The sequence below is a fragment of the Lepidochelys kempii genome, chromosome 5, assembly GCF_965140265.1.
Source record: "Lepidochelys kempii isolate rLepKem1 chromosome 5, rLepKem1.hap2, whole genome shotgun sequence".
In the NCBI taxonomy this organism is placed as follows: Eukaryota; Metazoa; Chordata; order Testudines; family Cheloniidae; genus Lepidochelys; species Lepidochelys kempii.
Window position 1 is genome coordinate 66,240,995 of NC_133260.1, and position 21,877 is coordinate 66,262,871.

General features: G+C 43.5%; 1 long non-coding RNA gene and 1 pseudogene across 2 annotated transcripts in view; one reads left to right on the top strand and one right to left on the bottom strand.

The window, feature by feature from the left end:
* Positions 1-15,460, top strand: part of LOC140911487 (uncharacterized) — a 39,197-nt gene extending 23,737 nt beyond the window's left edge. For both annotated transcript variants that reach the window (XR_012158989.1, XR_012158988.1), the window contains exon 4: positions 15,274-15,460. This is a non-coding gene — a long non-coding RNA (uncharacterized lncRNA). The remainder of the gene's footprint in view (positions 1-15,273) is intronic.
* Positions 15,461-15,892: 432 nt separating this feature from the next.
* LOC140912065 (small ribosomal subunit protein uS19 pseudogene) lies at positions 15,893-16,407 on the bottom strand (annotated as a pseudogene).
* Positions 16,408-21,877: the final 5,470 nt, after the last annotated feature.

Sequence of the window (21,877 nt, forward strand, 5' to 3'; positions counted from 1 at the left end):
AAGGTGTGACAAGATTATGACTATCAACAGATGGCTCAGGCAGTGGTGCTATAAGGAGGGCTTTGGGATGTATGGCCACTGGGAGGCATTCATGGACAGAGGACAGTTCTCTCGGGATGAATTTCATCAGAGTAGGGAAGGAAATAGACTTCTAGGATGGAGGCTGGCACACCTGAGTAAGAGAGCTTTAAACTAGGAATTTGGGGGAGATGGTTGGGAGATGTCCAGGTAATCTCCATGTCGGATTTTGGCATTGAGAGGGAAGAAAACAAAGTAAGAAAGGATACAGCCGTGGGTAGGAGAATGGACATAAGGAGGAAGGGCAGTGTGGACATCAGTCTAATAGGTCATACTGGCTGTAGAATGTCCGTGGCTAATCAGGTAAAAAATGTGAGTGAGGCCAAACAGCAAAAATTAAGATGTTTGTACACCAGTGCGAGGAGCCTAGATAACAAAATGGAGGAACTAGAGCTACTGGTGCAGGAAGTAAAACCAGATATTATAGGGATAACAGAAACATGGTGGAATAGTAGTGATGACTGGACTTCAGCTATTGAAGGGTATGTGCTGTTAGGAAAGACAGAAATAAAGGTAAAGGTGGTGGAGTAGCATTGTATATCAAGGATGTAAAGAAATACAAAGCGATGGAATGGGTAAGACAGAGTCCATCTGGGCAAAAATCACTTTGGGGAAGAAAACTACTAGAGCCTCCCCTGTGATAGTACTTAGCGTGTGCTATAGACCGCTGAGATCTAATTTGGATATGGATAGAGCCCTCTTTAGTGTTTTTAATGAAGTAAATACTAATGGAAATTGCATGATCATGGGAGACTTTAACTTCCCAGATATAGACTGGAGGACAAGTGTTAGTAGTAATAATAGGGCTCAGATTTTCCTAGATATGATAGCTGATGGATTCCTTCATCAAGTAGTTTCTGAACTGACTAGAGGGGATGCCATTTTAGATTTGGTTTTGGTGAGTAGTGAGGACCTCATAGAAGAAATGGTTGTAGGGGACAACCTTGGTTCAAGTGATCATGAGCTAGTTAGTTTCAAACTGAACGGAAGGATAAACAAAAATACATCTGTGACTAGGTTTTTGATTTCAAAAGGGCTGACTTTCAAAAATTAAGGAAATTAGTTAGGGAAGTGGATTGGACTGAAGAACTTCTGGATCTAAAGGCAGAGGAGGCCTGGGATGACTTCAAGTCAAAGCTGCAGAAGCTATCGGAAGCCTGCATCCCAAGAAAGGGGAAAAAATTCATAGGCAGGAATTGTAGACCAAGCTGGATGAGCAAGCATCTCAGAGAGGTGATTAAGAAAAAGCAGAAAGCATACAGGGAGTGGAAGATGGGCAGGATCAGCAAGGAAAGCTACCTTATTGAGGCCAGAACATGTAGGGATAAAGTGAGACTAAAAGTCAAGTAAAGTTGGACCTTGCAAAGGGAATTAAAACCAACAGTAAAAGGTTCTATAGCCATATAAATAAGAAGAAAACAAACAAAGAAGAAGTGGGACCGCTAAACACTGAGGATGGAGTGGAGGTTAAGGATAATCTAGGCATGGCCCAATATCTAAACAAATACTTTGCCTCAGTCTTTAATAAGGCTAATGAGGATCTTGAGGATAATGGTAGCATGACAAATGGAAATGAGGATATGGAGGTAGATATTACCATATCTGAGATAGAAGCGAAACTCGAACAGCTTAATGGGACTAAATCAGGGGGCCCAGATAATCTTCATCCAAGAATATTAAAGGAATTGGCACATGAAATTGCAAACCCATTAGCAAGAATTTTTAATGAATCTGTAAACTCAGGGGTTGTACCGTATGACTGGAGAATTGCTAACATAGTTCCTATTTTTAAGAAAGGGGTAAAAAAAGTGATCTGGGTAACTACAGGCCTGTTAGTTTGACATCTGTAGTATGAAAGGTCTTGGAAAAAATTTGAAGAAGAAAGTAGTTAAGGACATTGAGGTCAATGGTAAATGGGACAAAATACAACATGGTTTTACAAAAGGTAGATCTTGCCAAACCAACCTGATCTCCTTCTTTGAGAAAGTAACAGATTTTTTAGACAAAGGAAACGCAGTGGATCTAATTTACCTAGATTTCAGTAAGGCGTTTCATATGGTGCCACATAGGGAATTACTAGTTGAATTGGAAAAGATGAGGGATCAATTGGGATCAATATGAAAATTGAAAGGTGGATAAGGAATTGGTTAAAAGGGAGACTACAGCGGGTCATACTGAAAGGTGAACTGTCAGACTGGAGGGAGGTTACCAGTGAGGTTCCTCAGGGATCGGTTTCGGGACCAATCTTATTTAATCTTTTTATTACTGACCTTGGCACAAAAAATTGGGAGTGTGCTAATAAAGTTTGCAGATGATACAAAGCTGGGAGGTATTGCTAATTTAGAGAAGGATATCATACAGGAAGATCTGGATGACCTTGTAAACTGGAGTAATAGTAATAGGATGAAATTTAATTGAGAAGTGTGAGGTCATGCATTTAGGGATTAATAAAAAGAATTTTTGTTATAAGCTGGGGACGCATCAATTAGAAGTAACGGAAGAGGAGAAGGACCTTGGAGTATTGGTTGACCACAGGATGACTATGAGCCACCAATGTGATATAGCCGTGAAAAAAGCTAATGCGGTCTTGGGATGCATCAGACGAGGTATTTCCAGTAGAGATAAGGAGGTGTTAGTACCATTATACAAAGCACTGGTGAGACCTCATCTGGAATACTGTGTGCAGTTCTGGTCTCCCATGTTTAAGAAGGATGAATTCAAACTTGAACAGGTACAGAGGAGGGCAACTAGGATGATCCGAGGAATGGAAAACTTGTCTTATGAAAGGAGACTCAGGGAGCTTGGCTTGTTTAGCCTAACTAAAAGAAGGTTGAGGGGAGATATGATTGCTCTCTATAAATATATCAGAGGGATAAATACCAGAGAGGGAGAGGAATTATTTAAACTCAGTACCAATGTGGACACAAGAACAAATGGATATAAACTGGCCACTAGGAAATTTAGATTAGAAATTAGACGAAGGTTTCTAACCATCAGAGGAGTGAAGTTTTGGAATAGCCTTCCGAGGGAAGTGGTGGGGGCAAAAGATCTATCTTGCTTTAAGATTAAACTCGATAAGTTTATGGAGGAGATGGTATGATGGGATAACATGGTTTTGGTAATTAAATATTCATGGTAAATAGGCCCAATGGCCTGTGATGGGTTTTTAGATGGGGTAAGATCCAAGTTACCCGGGAAAGAATTTTCTGTAGTATCTGGCTGATTAATCTTGCCCATATGCTCAGGGTTTAGCTGATCGCCATATTTGGGGTCGGGAAGGAATTTTCCTCCAGGGCAGATTGGAAGGCCCTGGAGGTTTTTCGCCTTCCTCTGTAGCATGGGTCACGGGTCACTTGCTGGAGGATTCTCTGCTCCTTGAGGTCTTCAAACTACAATTTGAGGACTTCAATAGCACAGATATAGGTGTGAGGTTTTTTTTAGGAGTGGTGGGTGAAATTCTGTGGCCTGCATTGTGCAGGAGGTCAGACTAGATGATCATAATGGTCCCTTCTGACCTAAATATCTATGAATCTATGAATCTATGATCCGAGGAATGGAAAACCTGGCTTATGAAAGGAGACTCAAGAAGCTTGGCTTGTTGTAGCCTAACCAAAAGAAGGTTGAGGGGAGATATGATTGCTCTCTAAATATATCAGAGGGATAAATACCAGAGAGGGAGAGGAATTATTTAAGCTCAGTACCAATGTGGACACAAGAACAAATGGATATAAACTGGCCATCGGGAAGTTTAGACTTGAAATTAGATGAAGGTTTCTAACCATCAGAGGAGTGAAGTTTTGGAATAGCCTTCCAAGGGAAGCAATGGGGGCAAAAGACCTATCTGGCTTCAAGATTAAACTCGATAAGTTTATGGAGGAGATGGTATGATGGGATAACATGATTTTGGCAATTAATTGATCTTTAACTATTCATGGTAAATAGGCCCAATGGCCTGTGATGGGATGTTAGATGGGGTGGGATCTGAGTTACTAAAGAGAATTCTTTCTTGGGTATCTGGCTGGTGAATCTTGCCCACATGCTCAGGGTTCAGCTGATCACCATATTTGGGGTCGGGAAGGAATTTTCCTCCAGGGCAGATTGGAAGAGGCCCTGGGTTTTTTTTGCCTTCCTCTGTAGCATGAGGCACGGGTCACTTGCTGGAAGATTCTCTGCACCTTGAAGTCTTTAAACCATGATTTGAGGACTTCAGTAGCTGAGATATAGGTGAGAGGTTTATCGCAGGAGTAGGTGGGTGAGATTCTGCATTGTGCAGGAGGTTAGAGTAGATGATCATAATGGTCCCTTCTGACCTTAATATCTAGGAGTCTATGAATCTATGAGATTGGCCAAGTTCTCCTGTCAGAGGCATATGTGGGCTCTCACTTGTGCATAATTTTGCAAATAATGCCTTTTAAAATTATTCAGTTTGCTGAAATAATCACACTTTTTTTAATATGTACATGAGTTTAGCTACTTTTTGCTGTATCAGGTAGTTTGTTCCTGTTTTACAGTTTCAGTGCATTTAGGTTAGTAACACTATAAGCATTTTCATGAACTACTTGCTCTCTGACACTCGTTGTATGTGCCCCATATTCCACTTCAAAGCGTCTTCCCTGCAAGGCAAAGATTTTATTATTCATATCAGGAAACCCTTTTTCTCCTTGTTAAATGTTAAATTGCTTTATGCAAGTACCTCCAGTAGTTAGTACCTACAAAAAAAAATTTAAAAAAAAATCTTGGATTGGTGATAAACCTTTTATTTGTACAGTGAGAAACCATGTTAAGGTATGATGCAGTGCTTAATGCTTTTTAATTTTCCATAAGACTTGTGTGATTGACTTTTTGAGCTCTGTTCCATGTCAAGAAGGAAAAGAAAGCAATAGAAGGAAAAGGCTAAAGTCATATAAAGGGTAAAGATCTGGCAGGAACAGCTGTGTGTGCTCAGTTAAAACAAGAGTATCAGTAAAAACAAAGGAAGGTGGCTTCCTATGGAATGCACAGTACCTGCCTCAGGTACAGTGTGTTTCTACTACTGTGTCTTTAGTATGACTGAGAAAAGCATCTTTGCAAACCAGGGTTTCATATGTTGGGATTTATCAGATGCAGAACAATATTATTAACAAGTTCACATAATCTCCTCTTAGTGTAAGAAATGGCTCTCCCCTCCAGCCTCTAAGAGTGAATGGTAGTTGCCTATGAGGGCAATCTTACCCATAAGAGACCTCACAAGCCAGAGATGATACTATTGCTACTCACTTCAGGAAGAAGTGAAGAGAAATGTGCCTACTGGTATTAGGGTTTGTTAAGGGGATGCTTGGTTGTTCAAGGCATCTGGTAAAAGTTCTTGTCTCGACAGACATTTAAAAACATAATTAAGGAGTTAACTATTCTTTCAAATTATTGACTTCAGATGAAAGGATCGCACCCGTGAAATGCAGCAGTGTCCCTTAGTTAAAAGATGCAGTGCAACTTTAGTACGCAATTTGCTTTGACCCCAGGATTTAGACATGACATTTCAACATTAGTAATCTGCTAGTGACATGTGACAGGGACACAGCCTGAGGTTCTGTGGCTCTAAGTCAAAGGTCAAGAGTGAAAAAACAACAAGAAATGAAAACCTACATGAAACGCCATGTTGTTACTGTTTGAACCTTTCTCTGTCTTTCACATCTGTGTTGCAAGAGGTGGACTGAAGTGGATACAGTTTGATAAGATTATTATTCAGAATTGTATCATTTTCGCTGGTCACAAACGAATGACAAAAATTTAATTTATTTTTCATTTTTATTTGTTAAAGGTGTGGGCCATGGCTAAGAGGGAAAAAACTGCATGTTATTATTTATATCCTGGTAGCAACCATTATGCACTGTTTTCCAGCTATGTACAAAATATAGTCCCTGCCCACAGAGTTTACACGCCAATAAAATGAGCAGTGTATAATGACTAGGGAAGAGGTGTAAAATACTCAAAATTATAAGATTTATATATTGTCTACTCTAAGTGATCCCTAATAAATCCTCTATCATACCATTATTGGCTAATTTCTTGTAGGTGTCAATTAAGCCTGTTGTAAGTAAAAATCAGTTGCATTTTAAGAAGTGGGGCTTAGGCTCTTAAGTCACTTCGGTGTTTTGGAAAATTTTGCCTTTACTGACTCAAGTCTTAGAGATGATGAGCACCTGTAACAGCCACTGATTCATATGCTCAGTAGCTTTCAGGATTGGGCCCTTTAACTGAGATATACACCTAAGACGACTAAATTCATGCCTGGCTTAAGTGGGTGCAACTCTAATTAAAGGCAAACAGAACGGCATCTGTTTCTGCCAGGGCTGAGGTTTAAAGCCTACAATTCTCGGTCTATATCAGGGGTGGCCAAACTTACTGGCCCTCCAAGCCACATACGACAATCTTCAGAAGTTTGAGAGCTGAGATCCCCCTCCCCACTGGACAGAAGCCACTACCCCACTGCAAGGCAGAGGTCCAGAGCAGCCCACTCCCAGTCTGGTAGGTGAGAGGTAGGTAGAGAATGGGTGGGTGGGGGGCTGTGGAAGGGCTCGTGAGCTGCACTTTAATGGTAAAAGAGCCACATGTGGCTCTCAAACCACAGTTTGGCCACCCCAGTCTATATTATTCAAGGGGAGGGGGAAAGGGGTTGACTTCTATTGAAGATTTGCATAAGAGACAGTAGGATGTGGGCCAATATGTTGTAAAACTAAAATGAAAACATCCAAAATGTATTCCACAGCTCAGTGGGTGATATCAGGTTATAAAATGAAGAGAGGTGTTTACCTGGGGAATTCAAAGGGAAAGTTGGTTTTCTTAAAAATTGGTCCAATCTATGTTGCATTTTAAAACTGATGGCAATGGCCGTTTGTCCCGTTTCCCTGTAGAAAGGGTAAAAGCAGATCACTAAGTGTGTTTGTTATGGGAAATTGCTGTCTGGAGCTGAAGGAGTGAGGACTGCCTTCCTGGCTGGCTGAAGGAGCAACAGGACCATGGACAGATCAGTCACTGGCAGCAAACTGGGGAGCAAGAGAGAGCTCTTGGCTAACTGCTGGGACTGAGTAAAAGACTTCAGCCATATAGTAAGGGTGAAGTGTTCGAGAAGGTGCTGGGCTACAGTGAAGTGGCCCAGGGAACAGAAACAGAGTTTAGTTAAAGGGACATAGTGGGCAGCTGATATTCATAGGGTTCCTTGGCTGGAACCAGTAGTGGGCGGGACTGGGTCCACCCCACTAGCCCCTAGGGAAGTGGCATAAGTCCCAAAGAAGGGGAATGCACATAAGCCCAGGAAAGGGGATGAAGACCTGGCGGAGGGTCAGTCTTTAGGACTTGGATACCCCCCCGAAGGGGATTGGAGGGTTTAGTGGCCCAGCTGGGACCAGGAAGGGCCAGAGCAGGCAACGACTGTGTCTCCAGGGAGGAAACCCTGGGGGGATGGCCCTGTACCATGGCTGGGACTATTTAAAGACTCAGGGAGCTACAGAGATATTAATGGAGGGGTACTGGGATAAGCCCTATTGGACTATATACCTCAGAAGGGGTCTGTTTTGTTTCACATACAGATTGTGTGAGAGTCTTGGCTGGAGGGCTAAGTAACTGAAAACTTGCCTGAGAAACTACCGACAGAGGTCACAGTGGACTAAGAGTGTAGGCACACCCACTCAACCAGGGGGCTCCTGTGAGAGGTGGGTGCCCCGCAGTTATATAAAGATTATATTAACATTTTGTTTACACTAGAGCAAAGGGTATAAAGAAGGGCCTTGCAATGACTGATAAGAGCATAGCATGACACAGTGGGAAATTTGTTTACTAGCGCACACAAAAATAGCCTACTAAGAATGACAAACAACATTTCATTATGTAGATCTTAGACTGCTGCCAGGCTCTTAAGAATTAATTGTTGAGCGTTAGCCTTAGCTAAGGGTATTGGTGATATTATACACACATGTTCATACACAGTCTGAAACAACTGTACTGTAGTCCCTACCTTTTAATGTGAACCTTATTCAGGTCACTCTAGACCCTGTGGGACTTAGTTTTTGTTTACCATCTACTAGCTCAGACATGATTTGCTCTGGAGATGGCTGCTCAGAAACAACCTTTCTACAGAATGGAAAGTTTTTACCCAGGAGTTCCCAAGGGAATCAGTTGCAGATCCCTGTAGCGGTTGTAGAGGGGATACAAAAAAATGTATACTATAATACAAAGTCTTACCTAATTGAAACATAGTGTGGGTTTGCTTGTTTGCTTGCTTGGAGTGTCAAGCTGGCATCCTTGCAAAAGCAATGAACCCAGAAGTGCAGTTAGTTCAGAAATATTCAGCTTGGTAGAGGAAATGCATAGGGAGGGTTTCTTTTCTGCCCCTCCGCAGCTTCAGTCTCACTGCAGTACGGGTCAAAGAACAAAAGCTGAGAAGAAATATCTGTACATATCCACAGCATGCAGCTGCTTGCCCTTGACATCTTGTAAATGACACTACAACAAGAAAAAAAGCTCTGACATTGAGTGCTCTAATGTAAAATGAGGAGGGTGTTTAGGTTTGACCACTCAATGAGTATTCCATCATACAAGCAATACAGTGTAACTAATACAGATCAGAGGGAAGCAGAATTTAGAAACATTAGAAATTTTTAACATTAGGAAGAACCTGATGGGGACACTATACCTTTATATAATTAGCAGTGCATCCTCCTAGCCATGTAGTACAGCAAAGGTGTTCAAAAACACGAATTGTGATTCTACACTAGCATTTAGAGCAGTGGTGGGCAACCTGCAGCCCACGGGCAACCTGCGGCCCATCAGGGTAATCTGATTGTGGGCCACAAGACATTGTGCTGATATTGACTATCTGCAGGCACAGCCCCCCGCAGCTCCCAGTCCCAACTTTTCCCTCTCCAAGTTCCTTGCAGATTGCTACATCTTTCCTTTTAATAATCCCCACCCTGCCTCTTCCTGCCACTGCTGCCTCAGCGCCACCCCCACTCCATCCCTTTCGTCAAGCTCCCACCCCACCCTGCCCCCTTTCTACCCCTCCCCCACTTCTTCCTGCCCCCACTCCTCCTCCTTCCCCCAGTGCCTCCTGCACGCTAAACAGCTGATTGCAGTGGGTAGGAGGCACTGGGAGGGAGGAGAAGGAGGCACTGATCTGCGGGGCCAGGGGTGGGTGCTCCATCCCCAGAGCACCCACGGAGACGGCACCCATGATAGAGATATGGCCTTTGCAAACCTGTCCATTGTAGCCTGTTCGACCTGATAGTCTATCAGGTCTTCAAACCTGTCTTCCATTTCTTGTTTCTGCTGTCGCTGTTGGTGGGGGACTTGCTTCTATCCTGTTGTTGCCTTCATTCTGTTGATTGGTATCCTGTTGGTCCTCTTTGTTGCTCAGATACTATATTTCTTTGAACTCTCCTACATCAGGCCAGCTGATGGACAAGGTCTTTCTAAGTCCTCCAAGTCCTGGCCTTGGTCCCATTTGTTTGGGTGCCAGCTGTCTGCTACTACTCTGGAGTTGTCTTCAATTTGGTCCCCAAACCAGTCATGTGTCTGTAGCTTATATGTAGCCTCATATGACCTGTGTCCCACTGTCGCTTTTGCTTTTGCCATTGCTTTTTGTGGCTATTTGATTGTTGGACCCAGACCTGATCACGTGTGTGTAGTGGCCTCAGGTCCTTGGGTTTTTTGTTGTAGTGAGTTGCCTGCCTAGCTTGGCATTCTATTAACTGGTTCTGTGTCCTGTCTATTATTTTTCCTCTGGGCTGCAGCAGACTACCCCTTGTGGGTAGCAGAATCTTGGTTCTCTGGCCCATCAGTCCCTGTCCTGGGCTAGTCATCTAGTCACTGAGAGGGTGTGTTCCAATGGTCCAGCATTGTCAGGTAGGGATCCCTTCCTGTCTATTTTGCCTTTGCCAGCAGTCTCTTGGCTGTCTTTACTAACTGTACCTTCTCATTGCTTTCTGGGTACTCAAGGGAAAATGTTTTGTTCTCAAATTCTCATTTTTGGCATTGGAACATTTAAATTCTGGTGCAGTGTCATTGTTTGAGCATAGTGTGTCAGGTATTCCATAACTTGCAAAATGTGCCTCGGGTTTCCTGATCATAGTTCTTGCCTGAGCGCACTCCAGACAGTCCATCTCCCAGAAAGTGGAGTGGTAATCTTCTGTGACCATGTAGTTCCTGCCATCAAAATTAAGAGGTCTGTTCTGACCTTTTCCCAGGATTGGGTTGGGATGTCATCAGGCTGTAGAGTCTTTCTGTTATCAATCACTATTGTCTTTGCACACTTTGCACTGTTCAGTGTAGCCGCTCATAACTGTGCATTCATGCCTGGCCAACTGATATCTTCCCTGGCTCATTTCATACATGCCTCTATCCCTACATGTGGAGTGTGTCTCCATCTCATAATGTCAGAATTTAAATCTGCTGGGATTACTTCCCAGTTCTTTTAAACAAAATCTGCTCTTGCACACACAGCTCATCTCTCACATGGAAATTGTTAACTTGCAGTCTGTAGCATCACATCCTGTTCAGTGCTTTGTTGGATTGCCTGGAGCCCCCCACTGGAGATACAAAGATACAGCATGTTGATAGACATTCCAGTTCCACAGAGCCCTTGAGAGTAATCTGGAAGGTATGCTCTGCTCAGTGTATTTGTCACCAGTAGTGACATTCCTAGGCAATATGTTATCCTCAAATCTTAGTCCTGGAGTCTCAATAACATGTGATGTAGTCACTTGGATGCGCTCAGCAGTAGCTTCTCCTTGATGCTTTCTGTTGGCTTGTGATCATACTGCACGTCCACCGTGAGCTCGAGGGCGAACTGATGGAATCATTCTATGTCAAAGAGCACAGCCGGTAGCTCCTTTTCGATCTGAGCACATCCCCTTTCCATGTCTGTCAGGACCCTATTAGCAAATGCTATGAGCTGCTGGGCACTGCATCGGTACTGCTCCTAGGATTCCTTCTGGGGCATTATGCTGTAGCTGTAGTGACTCTGGAGGGCTGTAGGACCCAAAGACTGGTGCCTTGCTTGTAATTCTCTTTACTCTTTCAAATGCCTGTTCTTGGGTCTCTGACCATTCCCACACAGCACTGTGGTGTGTTAAGGGTTCACAAGCTTTGGACAGGTGTGCGCAGAATTTGGAAGGACAGTTGGCTATCCCTATACATTGGTGAAATCCCTTCATATCCTTTGGTGTGGGCGTTTCTTTAATGGCTGTGTTTCTTAGAATCTGGTGGAGAGGTCAATTGATGTCCCATATTGGGGACTCAGTTCTCATCTTCAGTTTGTCCATATTCAGCTTAATGTTCTGCTCCTGGCATTTGTTTAGGCGTTTCCACAGATTACCTCCTGTTATCATGGCCCTGGATTACCTCCTCCTTGATATCTTTATAGATTGGCACTATATTTGCCCTTTTCCAATCCTCTGGAATCTCTCCCATCTTTCATGACTTTTTGAAGATAATTGCTAATGGTCATAGTGGATCACAAGCTAAATACGAGCCAAAAGTGTAACACTGTTGCAAAAAAAGCAAACATTATTCTGGGATGTATCAACAGGAGTGTTGTAAGCAAGACAGGAGAAGTAATCCTTCAGCTCTGCTCCATGCTGATTCGGCCTCAGCTAGAGTATTGTGTCCAGCTCTAGGTGCCACATTGCAGGAAAGATGTGGACAAATTGGAGAAAGTCCAGAGAAGTGCAACAAAAATGATTAAACATCTAGAAAACATGACCTATCAGGGAAGATTGAAAAAACTGGGATTGTTTAGTCTGGAGAATAGAAGACCGAGAGGGGACATAACAGTTTTCAAGTACATAAAACGTTGTTTCAAGGAGTAGGGAGAAAACCTCTGAGGATAGGACAAGAAGCAATGAGCTTAAATTGCAGCAAGGATGGTTTAGGTTGGACATTAGGAAAAACTTCCTAACCATCAGGGTAGTTAAGTAGTGAAATAAATTACCTAGGGAGATTGTGGAATCTCCATGAGTGGAGATTTCTACGAGCAAGTTAGACAAACACCTCTCAGGGATGGTCTAGATAATGCTTAGTCCTGCCATGAGTGCAGGGGACTGCACTTGAGGTCCCTTCCAGTTCTATGATCTGGCTGTCTGGGATTCCCTCTAGCATAGGTGCTGCAACTAGAGGTGCTGGGGATGCTGCTGCACTTCCTGGCTTGAAGTGGTTTCCATCATATACAGGGTTTACAATTTGGTTCAATGGCTCTCAGCACCCGAACTATAAAAATTGTTCCAGCACCACTGCCCTCTAGTGCCTATTTCAGTTTACACTGGAACACCTCTTGGACTGGGTTGATGCCCAGAGGCATTCTCACCCAATGATACTTTCCAAAAGATGTGGCAAAAGTTATCAGGTGGCTGGCTCATCTAGCTTAACATGCCAGAATCCATTCTTGACATCACAAACAGTTACTACTTTTGGCCTGGATAAATCAGGTAGTATGTACTCCGTCATTGGTAATATTTAGTGATTTCTTTTCAATGCTCTGTTCCAGTGGTGTTGGATCAATGCAGGTCCACAGTTTACCTAAAGGTTTTCTTATCACAATGAGGCTGCTGGTTCGCTCTGTGCTAGTTTCAATGGGTGTAATGATGCCTCTTGTTTACCGGCTTGCCAACTCCTTGTTCAGTGGCTCCTTCAGAATTCTGCGTTTTAGTAGTCTAGCAGGCTGCACATGAGGGTCTATTTGTAACTGTATTTTGCCCCCTGGGTGTTAATCTCCTTAAAATATGCCCTTATATTGTTAGAATGCTGGACGGGACCCACGATGACAGTTCTCCCTCCTCTCTCAAGTAGAGGATATTGTAGTGTTGTGTTTCCTCATTGCCCCCAGAATGGTTTTGTTGCATCTCACCAGCACTTAGTTACATTTCTCCAATCTAATATTGCTGCTTATCAGTATTGTTGGGATTATGTTGTAGCTGGCTCTGCAATCCATCCGGAATCAAATTAGTTGTTAATCCAATAGCAGATATGGCAATAGAATGGCTGGTAGCTTTCTTTTGCAGTGCATGTATGTTGAGAGCTTTTGATTTGCTCAAGTCACGTTGCAAGATATAGGAATGCTCATTGGAAGGCTCTATATCATCAGTCGCTGCTTGTACTGATTACTTTTCTTCCTAGGGTTACTGTGGCATTGGGACATAGTGTTTCTGCTTCTCACAACCCTTACACTATTGCCCATAGGCTCAGCATATTTCTATTTTTTGTATCACTTTTCAAAATCTATACACTGGGGACCATGATGCCTCCATGCTTGGTCGGTCTGTCTCTGTCCTACTTCCTGCATTCCATTAGCTTGAGCCAGTGTACGTGTTCTGAACTAGAGGCTATCATTGTTTAGATCTTTTCTCTGGGAAGTTCAGCTGCCCTTGCTGTTTGGAAACATTTCTTTAGAATTAGATCTGTTTCTTTCAACAATCTCTCCCGTAAGCTGGAATCACATGTTCCACAGATGATCCTGTCTTTAATTTGGGAATCTTTAATGTCTCCAGAATTATATGTGGAGTTCAGAGTACTCAGCCATGTAATGTAGCTGTTCCCTTGTTTGCATCTTGGTTTTGCAAAAAGAAAAGGAGGACTTGTGGCACCTTAGAGACTAACAAATTTATTAGAGCATAAGCTTTCGTGAGCTACACCTCACTTCATCGGATGCATGCAGTGGAAAATAAAGTGGGGAGATTTTATATACACAGAGAACATGAAACAATGGGTCTTACCATACAGACTGTAACAAGAGTGATCAGGTAAGGTGAGCTATTACCAGCAGGAGAGCATGGGGGAGGGACGACGACAGGGACCATTTGTAGTGATAATCAAGGTGAGCCATTTCCAGCATTTGACAAGAACATCTGAGGAACAGTGGGGGAGAGGGGGGAATAAACAAGGGGAAATAGTTTTACTTTTTCTAATGACACATCCACTGCCAGTCTTCATTCAAGTCTAAGTAATCGTATCTAGTTTGCAAATTAATTCCAATTCAGCAGTCTCTCCTTGGAGTCTGTTTTTGAAGTTTCTTTGTTGAAGAATTGCCACTTTTAGGTCTGCGCTACATTGATGACATCTTCATCATCTGGACCCATGGAAAAGAAGCCCTTGAGGAATTCCACCATGATTTCAACAATTTCCATCCCACCACCATCTCAGCCTGGACCAGTCCACACAAGAGATCCACTTCCTGGACACTACAGTGCTAATAAGTGATGGTCACATAAACACCACCCAATGCCAGAAACCTACTGACCGCTATACCTACCTACATGCCTCTAGCTTTCATCCAGACCACACCACACGATCCATTGTCTACAGCCAAGCTCCACAATACAACTGCATTTGCTCCTACCCCTCAGACAGAGACAAACACCAACAAGATATCTCTCAAGCGTTCTTACAACTACACTACCCACATGCTGAAGTGAAGAAACAGATTGACAGAGCCAGAAGAGTACCCAGAAGTTACCTTCTACAGGACAGGCCCAACAAAGAAAATAACAGAACGCCACTAGCTATCACCTTCAGCCCCCAACTAAAACCTCTCCAACGCATCATCAAAGATCTACAACCTATCCTGAAGGACGACCCATCGCTTTCACAGATCTTGGGAGACAGGCCAGTCCCTTGCTTACAGATAGCCCCCCAGCCTGAAACAAATACTCACCAGTAACCACACACCACACAACAGAACCGCTAACCCAGGAACCTATCCTTGCAACAAAGCCCATTGGCAACTGTGTCCACATATCTATTCAGGGGACACCATCATAGGGGCTAATCACATCAGCCACACTATCAGAGGCTCGTTCACCTGCGCATCTACCAATGTGATATATGCCATCATGTACCAGCAATGCCCCCCTGCCATGTACATTGGTCAAACTGGACAGTCTCTACATAAAAGAATAAATGGACACAAATCAGATGTCAAAAATTATAACATTCAAAAACCAGTTGGAGAACACTTCAATCTCTTTGGTCACTCGATTACAGACCTAAAAGTGGCAATTCTTCAACAAAAAAACTTCAAAAACAGACTCCAAGGAGAGACTGCTGAATTGGAATTAATTTGCAAACTGGATACAATTAACTTAGGCTTAAATAAAGACTGGGAGTGGATGGGTCATTACATAAAGTATAACTATTTCTCCTTGTTTATTCCCCCCCTATTGTTCCTCACAGATTCTTGTCAACTGCTGGAAATGGCCCACCTTGATTATCACTACAAAAGGTTCCTTCCTCCACCACTGTCCTACTGGTAATAGCTCACCTTACCTGATCACTCTTGTTACAGTCTGTATGGTAAGACCCATTGTTTCATGTTCTCTATGTATATAAAATCTCCCCACTATATTTTCCACTGAATGCATCCGATGAAGTGAGCTGTAGCTCACGAAAGCTTATGCTCAAATAAATTGGTTAGTCTCTAAGGTGCCACAAGTACTCCTTTTCTTTTTACGGATACAGACTAACACGGCTGCTACTCTGAAACCTGTCATCTTGGTTTTGATGGGGGAAAGGGAGGGTGATTTCTCTCCTGGTCAAATCCTGAATGCTTTTATCACCTGTTCCAGTGTTTCAGACAATATTCCTTGCAATGGTGTCTAACTAGCTTTTTTTCCATTTCCCACAATGAGATAATAAATAAAAGCTTTACTTTCATTTTCTTATCTTTATCCCTCTTGGTCATCTCTGTGTAGGCTCAGTTCTTGTTTCTACGCTTGTGCAACTTTGTCTGAAAATCCAACATTCCTAATGGTCCGAGTCTCTCCATGCTGCCTGTTTTATCTGCCTTAGGATGTTTTTTTTTTTTTTCGGGCAGGAGCATTTTCTTTATTTACATATAGAAAACATTTTCCCGAAGCATCATTTATTTCAGAGGAATGAACCTTGATGTGTGGGTGGCACCGATACCAGGTCTGCTGTGTTTCACTGGCTTGTAAGTGATGGAAAACTCACCCAGGTAGTGGCCAATCATCTCGGGCTTGATTTCCACCTGGTTGAAGGTTTTGCCGTTGTATACGCCAACCATGCTGCCCACCATCTCGGGGAGGATGATCATGTCGCACAGGTGAGTTTTGACTACCTCTGGCTTCTCCATGGGAGGAGCCTCCTTCTTGGCCTTGCAAAGGTGCTTCAGGAAGAAATGCTGCTTACGACACAGGCTGCGGTTCAGATGCCTGCGCTGGCGAACACTGTACAGCTGTATCAGCTGCTTGTAGGACATATCGAGGAGCTGATCCAGATCAACACCTCTATAGGTGAATTTCCTAAAGGTCCGTTTCTTCTTCTGTTCACCTTCCGCCATCTTGGCTGCGTCTCTTTGGCTGTTTGTTTTCCTGTTAATCACACTCTTCCTTGATGTGTCTCTCACTAGACTGACTACAGGTGCTGGTACTCCATGTTTCTAAACTTATTTACAGTGATGCTGTAACTACAGCTAGCATTCAAGCTGTGTGTGCAAACACATTGATTTCCTGTTAATTCCTTCAAACTCTTCCCTCCTGCAACTTGTGTTCCTCCTTCCCTGTTCCAAGCATGTTGCTATTAGGGTAACAGTTTGCCCCATTGTCTTTTGAGTGTATGCTTGGTGTTGTTACTCGGGCAGCCATTGTGCCACCTTCATACATAGATCCCATTGATTTTTGAGATTGCAGGTATCTAATAAGTATTCCACTTTGCCCAATATGCAATAACTTCGCCTCACTTTCCAGGTCACATACAGTATTCATAAAATTGCATAGCAGTATTCGTAATATTATTGCATATCAGCTCCATGTCTGTCAGTTTCCCTTTCAGAGGAAAGAGTGCTGTGCTGTCCTTTAGATGACATGTAAAATTGAGGCATTTGTCACTCATGGTCAAGTGACAGTGAAAGATTCTGTTGTGAAGGTCTGACTTTGGCCAATTCCAACTTTTGTGAGTACTTTTTGGTCATATAAAATTCCTCCTGCAGATTCTATTGAGGACACATTCTTCTCTTCCTCTCCTAAAAACTGTGGTGTAATATAGTATAGCTATGTTGTTTTACACCAGCTGAGGATCTGGACTAGTGTAGTTGGCAAAATATCGATCCCAAACGGAGTCAATTTATTTGTCTGTGTTACATATTGTGTTTTCTACGATTCTTTTCTCTGCCAAGGAATCAGAATGCAGCATTCACCTTTCTTTCTCTTACCAGCTGAGGCCTCCAGAGATTAGAGAGTTCTTGAATGGTGACTGTTTAGCTAATATCTCAGGAGGCATTTTTACTTGTGGAATTTTGAATGATTATCCTGGGAAATTATTCCTGCTCTCTGATGGCTTATTTCCATATCTTTCCTGAAGTGAAAACATTTATGGCCTACCTGTTAAAATTAAAGAATTGTTTGATGAGATATGACCAGCAATAAAATAACTAGGCAGTATTATGTCTCAGTAAAATTATCATCTTATTATTACTTATAATGCCTGTGATTGTGACTGCTAGATGCTTCTTTACAAATTCAAAAGCCTCTCTAATAATAATAATAATAATAATATGTACTTGTAGGGTGACAAGTTTCATCATATTGCTTCAACCTCTAAGTGGTTTATTAATTATGAGGGAGACCTAAATGGAAACAGTAATTAACTAAAGGCCTCAGAATGTCACTATTTAACACGTTGCACATGATATGCCTTTCTCTTTTCATGTACAAAATTCTGAGCACCAAGATGCTCTAGAAAAGAAAAAAGAAGGTGAAGACCCTCATTGATACTATAACACCTAAGTATCAGCAGTGAGCCCTTATTCTGAAGTGTCTAGCCAGCCCATTTTAGCATTACTTGCCCCAAGAGGATCTTCCTGAATAAGAGATGTTAATTCCTGTATACAGCAGATAATCCACCTGTAAACCTTTGGTTGCCTCCACTTTCTTAAAATTAGCATGGTATCTTGCCAGCATAACAGATATGCATAAGTGTTGGTATATAAGAGAAGTCTGGGTATTAGGCAACCTGATTTCCATCCAAGAATGTAGTGTCATGGATTTGGCTAAGGCGTATTCCATTATTCCTGCAGGTTAACACTAGATTAACTCTGCTAAATCAGGCTGCACGAGCTGATGGGGAAGGAGGGGGGGACAGAACCAAACAAATAACCGTCCTTGACCAGCCCTCTATTGCCGGCAATTATGTACTTGGCAAAAATGTTTTTGTGGCACAACTGTATTTCCTGCTAATTGCTCAGCCCAGCGTGGGAAACATAGAGGTGACCTTCTGTGGCTTCCCCTTGTGTACATTTTCTGCTGAATAGGGCAGAAAAAGAGTTCTAGTTGGAGTGTAGCAAACCTGCTTAATAAATCATGCTTCAAGAACATGACCTGCAATATCATACTCAGCTATATTGAAACGAGAATGCTTCCATTAGCAATCTTTTTCCTGGCAGAGGAAAGAAAACCTTGAATAGGGATGGATCCTAGCAATAACTATACATTCTTGAAGGCAAACAAATGAAAACATGTGAGTTACTGATAATGTAGTAATTGCACAGCAATCCCAGTCCATGCTGCCCTGAAAACACCATCAAACTTAACTCGCATCTTTCCCCAAAGTTTCATTTTTTGAAACTTAATTGCAACAAAAAACTAACATGCTATTTTGTTTCTCTTCCTCCTCCCTTAAAAATTAAAATTAAAATCTAAAGTGGAACTGAATCAAAACTTGGGCCTCCAAGCAGCTCCACCCTTGGGAAAGCCTGGATTGGGAATTGATATTCCTGGCTGACTGCTATTTCTATCCAGCTCTAGTTCCATACCCTGGCAACAGTCTAATTGCTGACGAGTGGTACACCAGCAGTGAGACCAAACCTGTCTTCTTCTAACACAAAATGGAGTGTCATGATTGCTTTCAAATTTAGACCTATATTACACTGGCTTGGTACTCGGATTATTAGATATTTCTGTAACCCTTCTGCAGCAACCAGGGCCAGGTTCAATATCTAGGGGTTCCTTTCCAACAATACAGCATAGAATCAGCTTGAGTTCCCACCCAGTAACCTGGGAAAATTACACAGCACTTCTGGGCACCTCTGAGAGGCAATACTTCCCCACTCACAAACAGAGTCTGAGTGTGGAAAAGAAACTTTTAATGAAAGGAGGGCAGTCACCCAACATTAATTAGGGAAAATGTCACAGTCATAAAACTGTGATCAGGACACCCACCCTAGAGTGTGTGTGGGGCAGTGCCTTCTGCCTCATGTTCTTGAATTCTATAACCAACGGTTCCATTACTGTGCCCCCTCACCATACACCACCCATGGTAGTTGCCCTTGGACAGTGAGGACACAACTCTGAGTTCACCTCCCACCAGGGAAGAAGGTACCTTGCTTGCTGTGCCATTTGAGCATATGCTCTGGCTGGCCACCCCGACAGTTTCTCACTGCCTGGCCAGCCACTGTTTCTCAGCTGACTGCTTTCCACTCTCCTGATGGCCACCTGTCACTCACCTCCTGCTGCTATCTGCCTCTCTGCTGTGACTTCTGTAGATCAGTCTCAGTGATTTTTAGCTCTCAGCAGACTGGGCAGAAACACTGCCCCACCACAAGTGATTTTAGCTCTTATTGAGTACTTAGGATAACAAAAGGCTCCTAATGAAGCCTATTTATCTCTATTTTTGAATGGGGGGGAGAAACAGGCTCAACCAGAGTGGGGCCCCTTAGGGAGAGTCTACATCTCCTGGCTGGGACACCTGTCCCCACCCCTCTTACTTTCACAGGAGTCTGACATTAGAGCCCCTGGTTTAAAGAGGTCCTTTCAGCTGAGGGCGAGCCCCTCATTTGAGACAGGTGAAGCACAGGTCTGCTCCCCTTTATTTGTACAATAAAGACAACAATGTTTCACTACCCCCTACATCAGGGGTCTCAAACACATGGCTCAGGGGGGCTATTTCCTGCAGCCCGCCCCCGGCCTACCTCCAGGCCAGGGGTGGGCAAACTACAGCACGCGGGATTGCCCCCCAGTGGCACAGCGAGCCCCACACCGCTCCCTGAAGCAGCCGGCACAACGGCCTGGGGTTGGGGATTGGGGGCAGAAGACTCCGTGCAGTGCCATGGCTTCCAGGCACTGCCTCCCGCATCTCCCATTGGCTGGGAACAGGGAACCGCAGCCAATGGGAGCTTCAGGGGAGGTACCTAGAGGAGCAGCAAGGCAGCGCACGGAGCCCTGTGCCCTTGCTCCCCTGGGCTGCAGGGACATGATTCCGGTTGCTTCCCAGAGCAGTGCAGGGGCCAGGGCAGGCACACAGCCTGCCCTGGCCCCGGTGTGTGCCACTGCCACCCTGGATCCTGCATCCCTCCTGCACCCCAACTCCCTGCCCTGAGCCCCCTGCTGCACCCCAGCCCCCTGCCACACGCTGCACTCTGACCCCCTGTAGCACCCCGAACCCCTCCTGCACCCCCTGAGGGGCGGAGTTGGGGTGGGGACATCGGTGAAGGGGTTGGAATGGGGGCAGGGAAGAGGTAGGGCCGGGGGCAGCGAAGGGCGGGGTGTCAGTAATGCAGCCCTTGGGCCAATGCACTCGTCCTCATGTGGCCTCGTGGTCATTTGAGTTTGAGACCCCTGCCCTACATTCAGTACTAAAGTGATTTGTAACCCAACACCAGTCAAAGTTGATCAATTTGAGCAACACAGCTCTCTCTATCTGCTGGATATCGTGGCAGCATAGGTGGGTTCATATAAATACAGTTTGCTCCTGAAATCTCTCCTCCACCTGGCATAGTGACAGGGGAGAACTCCTTCAGACCCTGCTTACATTTTAAAACTTCCTAGCTCAATGCTGTTACTTGGACTGATATGTTTATGAAGCTTTTAATTCCAAATGTATGGTTGACAACCACTAACAAGTTTATTCATACACGTTTTACTTATTTATCACCAGATTAGAGAATTGGTTCATGAGTAGTAGATCATGAAACAGAAAAGCAAGATATGGGGGGGGGAGAAGGGGGGTAGTTAATTTATTCATGTCAACTTCTATTAGTGCCTATATAATGCTTCAGTCGCTTTGCTCACTGCAAACCACACAGTAATAAAATAGTACATATTAAAAGACTATATAATGTAATCAAATGCCTACCTGCTAAATTAATAAAATAATAATGCATCCCACAGCTAATCACGCCTTCCAGCCTCCTACCCACAATGGCTTCAATGCAAGTTGCAAGTGCTGCTCAAGAGCAGGCGTGAGCATAACATTTCCTATATTGAACAAGTGTCTGCCCTCATCTGAACCACTATGTCTAATGATGAAACGCCCCTGTGTTAGGGAAGGTGTAGTGAATGCTGAAAAGGTCCAGAGGAAGGCAATGTCGAGGGCTTAGGTATACAGGAAAGTTAATGTGGTGTTATGAGCTGGCTTAAACTTGATGGATTGAGTTAAAAACTTGTGGCAATTGATGGATGTCTGGTGTGAATGTTTGCTTCGCATTATTGTAAAGCTGAGTTAATCACAAGCCCCCACCTTAGACAAAAGGAGTATGTGAACCCATGCACATGGTTTGGATTGTGTGGGTAGAGGGTTGGGTTTTTTTGTTTTTGTTTTTTTTGTCTGAGTATTGTTTTAGAAAAGTGTGTGGAGGTGAGAGAGAGAGAGAGAGAGAGAAGACAGAACACAGATACAAAGAGCAACCGAGACAGCCTAATGAAAGCCACACAGGAGTCTGTATGCTGGGTGAAGCCATAAGGGAGAATTTTGAGTCTGATCCTAGGCAAAGAAGCTACCCCTTGTTCTTGATTCCTCCTGTGTTCAGAGAAGCAGGATTTTGTAC